A 6,070-nucleotide genomic window follows, 5' to 3' on the forward strand; every position below is an offset into this window, starting at 1 on the left:
TACACAGGACCGGGAGCTGGAGCGACACAAACTGGAGAAGTTCTGGAATCAGGATCGGGGCTCTGGAGACGAATAGATGATTTGCAGATACGTGAAGGAGTCCGTGGGTTAGGATTTGGAGATCTGTCCTTATTCCAAACGAGACCAGACACTGACTGAGGTGAGGGATGGTGTTTTATAGCGATGTGGAGTGATGATTAGGTGCAGGTGTGTGATAGGTGACAGGTGACCGGAATTAGTACTCGGGTGAGGGACTGCGGTGTGTGTGTGGTGTAGTGGAGCCTGATGTATCTGTGATACACACTCATGATTGCCTTTATACAAACATATGTATAAACATTTATACATACTGTGCACTGTAAGTGGAGCATATATTAACTCGATCATAAACTCATACATTTTGTTAGTTGTAGTAGAGACAAAGTTGACTTGGCTTAATTTTATATTTTTATTTCAATTGCAATTAAGACTTATTGTGATTTCGGAGAACATTTGGTTTTTTGTTATAATTTCAGTTCTTTTTAAAATATTGATGTTTCATTCTGTTTTAGTCCTAGCTAGTTTAGCTTTTAACAGCTATTATTTACTTGTTTTCCACTGTGTTTTGCCAACATAAACTGATTAGCTTGACCTGTCAATAAAACATACTGAGACTGAGAAAAATGGGTGTTAAATAATCTTACTGTGTTACCTTCTTTTTCATCTCTGCCCATGTGCAGGACAGAAGAGGAAAAAACAGCAAGGCCTTTTAAACATTCTTTAATCCTCTATTGAATAAAACTTAGTACAGTATTCATATGTGGTCACCAGTTAATCTTGTCTATCTGCAGTCTGTATTACTACAGCTAATCAAACATTGAGTGCACATTGAGTTTTTGTTTGACCTTTCTTTAAAAAGGACAGTCTCTGGAAATTTTAATGTGTTTTTCAAGGGAATTCTGGCCAAAATGGCAGCATAATTACACAAACCAACACAGAACTGTCACAGGAGGTAAAAGAGAACAAAAAAGGAAAATAAACACGCAACCCAGCTGTAATATACGGTGTACATGAATTAAGAAAAATTTTATTTCTTGTTTTTTGGTCACACAAAGAAAAATGAAACCCTGAGTGATGCAGCAGCAGAAAGCAACCATTCTTCCATTTTTAAGGCAAGAGGGACATCTCTAAATTGAGGTCTGACAGTTGGATATTGATTGAGCAGCGAACCTTGAACGCCACAGAGCCCACACCTCTCGCTCACCATCTCTGTGTGAAGTATTGTTGTGGTCCCTTTTATGGAGGAGACCGACCTTCAACTTGCGGGAACAAAGAACAAAACCAATACACTTTAAAATTGTCCAATCTGAAATTAAACATCCTTATGAACTTAATCTATATCTGCAGACCATTTCAAACAGGATAGCCAAGGTATGGCAACAGATTCAGTGGAATTGAAAGTCAGTGGATTCACACCCAAACACTGTAGATATAAATAAAATAATTTTGTAACGTCAGCTTTGCTATCATGTGCGTGTCCCAAAAAATTGTGTGGCTAGACATATTCTGTTTTAGTCACATTGAAGAATGTCTGGTTTGGTCTCCTTTTTGCTCAGGGAACACAGTGTTGAGGTAAAATGTACTGCCCTATTATGCCAAGTGTAACCTGGTCAGCAGCCAATCACATCTAATTCAGGATTTTTATGGTGACATCTATGATAGCCAGAAAAATCTGAATCACTGATCACAATATTTTAAAAATTATAACTTTTGCTCATTCTTGCAAAGACCAATGTGTGAGATGTGCTGGGATTTATCAGTGACAACTTACTTCGGTGGCATAAAAACATAACTGTCCGTCACAAACATATTTAAAAGTGTAATGACCTGACCCAGGAGCCCCTGGGTCGTATTTCATTGTCTCAATGGTACCTTAAAAAGGTCCAGTATGTAACATTTAGGAGGAGCTATTGGCAGAAATGGAGATGGCAAGCGGTATTGAAATGGTTGTAAACTGCTATTTCACAGCTAGATGCCATTAAATCATACATACTGGACCTTTAAACAACACGCCCCACCAACGCAGCCCCCTGCGCTATTTTAATGTAGGGCTATTATCGGTCTGAATCCCCGCTAAAAATCTTCAGGCACAGTGGTGCTTTGAGCTAAATGCTAATGCTGACAATGACAATGCTGATGTTTAGCAGATATAATGTTTAGCATGTTAGCATGCTAACATTTGCTAATTAGCACTAAACACAAAGTACAGCTGAGGCGGATGGGAATGCCATCTCAAGCTGAGTTATGTGACCTTTCAACTTAGCAGGCAGATTCATTTTGCATTGCATTTACACCTGGCTGAGATACGATCACAATGAGAGACCTCCAAATGTGGTCTGGCCGATCGAAATCACAATCCGATCGTTGCGTTCTGCATGCATTTACACCTTGCATTAACATGCAAGAGATACAACAAAGACGATCTAAGAGAACAAAGGAAGAACACAGACTAAATACACTCAGAGAGGCAAGACACAGGTGCAACTAATTAGGGTGGGGCAAACAATCAAAACTGGAGGGAAACGCAAACAAAGACAGGAAGTAAAACAACAAGATATGAGGAGAGGAGAATATTACAAAATAAAACAGGAAGTAACAGGACAAAAACCCAAAACCATGACACAAATGATGTCGCTAGCATCACTTTCCCAGTCTTGACAAGCCTTCTCCAGAAGCACAGAGGACATTATACAGCTGTTGTACTCTCCATGACTAGATTGATTTTGACATGTATCTGTGGAGTTACTTCTTGTTGAAATGTGCTATACAAATAAACGTGCCTTGCCTTGCCTTGCCTTTAAAGCTGCACAGAGGGTAAAAGGAAAATAAGATCTACAGTAACCCTGATGAGTCCAGCCTCCTCTGGACAGAGTGCTCACTTCAAGATGTTTGCAAATTAAAAGCATTGAGATTCCATATTTAAATGCACTTCTGGTTGAAAAAGGTTGTTGGATCATTTTAAAAGGGGCAGCTGAACATCACAGGCCCTGGTAACCACAATAAATGTCTATGTTTTTAAATTAAAGTGTATCTTATGTTTCAATTTACCACATATTCAAAACTGCTAGCTAGTGCCTCACATACTGTATTTTATAAGCCTTTGATTAAAGTTGTGTGATGTATAATTTTATCTCCCATCAAGAACTACAGTGTAAATGCTTTTAACCTGTTTTAAAATAAATAAGCCAATGCCAAGCTCTATCATACATACACAATTTGTCTTGGTTTTTGTGTTTTTAAATGAAACCATGATTTTCATTTTGAATAGACAGCTTGTTAGTACCCGACCTTTGAAGAAGGCAGAAAAAAATGTAAGTATAATTGAAAATTGTAGAGGTACTCCTGAATCCCTTGAACCATCTGCCCCATCAGAATTACTCAAATCGTATCATACCGTATGATAGCCATTCAATACTGTGGCCTATTGAAAACAAATCATCCACCAACACTGAACAGTTTATTATAATTGTGGATATCATCATCAATAGCTCTATTATACTTCCCATCCTTGACACTACCTTATCGACTTCAACAGTTCATCCATTTGTCCTCAATTTCTTTTCACATGCAGTAACAATGACATGTCTTTTGTCGGTTTTATCCACCAACTCAGGTGAAGTTGGAGAGGTGATGGAATATTTTTTAGGCGTACAGCTCTTCAAGGTTGGTGATCAGTAGCACCCTCTGCAAGCCATTATCAGGTATTACATGGATTGTTATTTGTTCAGATTTAGTTCAAAGAAACCAATATGAGAGCACTGTGGGGTTTTTTTGTTTTGTTTTAGTGTTGAAGAGAGACAAAACATAACAGGTGATACAGACGTGACAGAAATACTGAGAGTGAGACAAGCTTTACATTACAAAGACTCAGACAGAGGAGAGGGCATTAGTGCAAGATAGGGGTTGATATAGTGCAGAAAATCATATATGGGTGTGGTGCGTTTGTGAGATTTTGTGCAAGTTTGTGTGTGTATGAGGCTGATAGATTTCCTTTTACAGAAAGGAAAATATTTATATATAATATAAAAATACAATACATAAATTAAAGGGGAAAAGAAGGAAAGGGAGAAAGTGAATAAATACTTCAAGTGCTGTATTTGCAATAATAATAATAACAACAATAAATTTAAAGAAGCTGACAGATGTTGGCAAAGGTGTGTTTAAAGGGGACTAGGTGTAAAGGAGGCAAGATGACATAGTGGATTTAGTTTCTAGGGTTGTTGGATTTGGCACCATCCCCACAGTGGAAGAGGGCATGAGGCAGGTTGTGTTGATTATTTTTTTTTAATTCTCTTTATGGAGCGACATCCTGTTTCCCAAGTAAACATCCCCCAGATACCTTCCCCAAGTTCCCATGTGAGCGTCACACCTTTTGATTATTATATAATTTATTTAATTAATTTTTACAGCAATGTTTTTTAATAACAATGGGTCAAATGATTCATATCATATACAAATGTGTAATGTGTCACTTGTAGTGATGAACCTACAGGGAATTATCACCAAACTCTGCAGTTCCTGTCAACTCATCAGAGTGTTTTAGCCTTGTTCAGCTCATTGTTTTAATTTTCCAGCCTTTACTGTTTTGGTTCACTGTCTTTCCGGCCTTTACTGTTTTGGTTCACTGTCACCGCTCTTGTAGCGTCGTTTTTCAGCCACAGGCAGCTGTTTTCAGTAAAAAACCTCTAAAAATCCACTATCCACTGCCCAGCGCCAAACAGCAGATAGACACAGTTGGTGACTAGCTAGTGAACATAGTGGAGCATTTAGCAGCAAAAGAGTCACATTTTTCTCCCAGGTGTTGGTGGAGACCAAAACAGAGCTACAAGGAGAGTAAATATTGGACTTAAGTGGTGATAAATACAACCCCAAAGCAATGCTTATTTTGCTCTGTGTCTTCTGGATGTGTAAATAACTAGCTTAAATAGAATATGTCAACAGCTAGCTAGGTAATAGTATTGGACATATTTCTCTTTCTCACTAGTAATGGATGTCAAGGTAACCTAACCTGATGTTCAAATATCATGTACAGTTATCTTTCACAAGATACCAAATATTTTCTGAGGTAAAACAATTGTAAAATAAGACTTACATGCATCAGATGTGCAAAAGCAGCTGTGTTGAGTTGTGAAATGTGTGGCAGGTGAACAGTTGTCCCCAGTAAATATGTTCCTAAGTGCAAACATTTCCAAATATCAAAAGTTCCTATCAAATTCCTTAGTGGATACTATGGAAAAAATGATCCATGTCCATCCAATAACAAAACCTATGTTTGTTCCTAAAGTAAGAAAGGAAAAATAAAAATAATGATTTGTGGTCATCAAAAACAAGATATTTAGTGAATACCTGGAACATTAAATGATCAAATCCATTTATTCCAAAGATATAACAAAGAAACAGTCAGCCATGTATGAAATAACATGGGTAATTTTTGACCCATGTTGTGCATTAGAAGGGTAGTGATACAAAAATGATTTTTATTCAAAGAGTAAGAAAGGAAAAATGAAAATAAGGATTTGTGATGATCAAAAACATGTTAATTGAGGAATATCTGAATGATGAAATTGCAAAGATATAGAAAATAAAAACTACTACTACTACTATCAACGACCGTATATACAGAGAAAACTATCTCATCATTAACTTTTTAGTTTTTTTAGAAAGACAGTGGCACAATTTGCCAGAATTGTAACAGTAGTTATTCGGTCTTAACATACACAGAACAAGTAGGTTGTTTTGTAATCATATGTTTGCAGTTGAGGACATTGGTCCCTTTTTAGCTGAAGATTAACTACACATATTGATCTCATTTGAGCTAGATCACATAGTATGCACCACCATGAGAATCAAGTCTGTATTACATTATAACATTATAACACACACACATGCATTACTATTGAAGATACCCCTCAACATGCAACCATTCACTTATGCTGTAATGAAAATTTTAACGCCACACAGGACATTCAAGTGTGCTTAGGGCGGACACAAATTCCGGGGAAGTGTTGTTGATAAGAAACAAAAGGTCACA

The sequence above is a fragment of the Siniperca chuatsi genome, linkage group LG16 (genome assembly GCF_020085105.1).
Source record: "Siniperca chuatsi isolate FFG_IHB_CAS linkage group LG16, ASM2008510v1, whole genome shotgun sequence".
Taxonomy (NCBI): Eukaryota; Metazoa; Chordata; class Actinopteri; order Centrarchiformes; family Sinipercidae; genus Siniperca; species Siniperca chuatsi.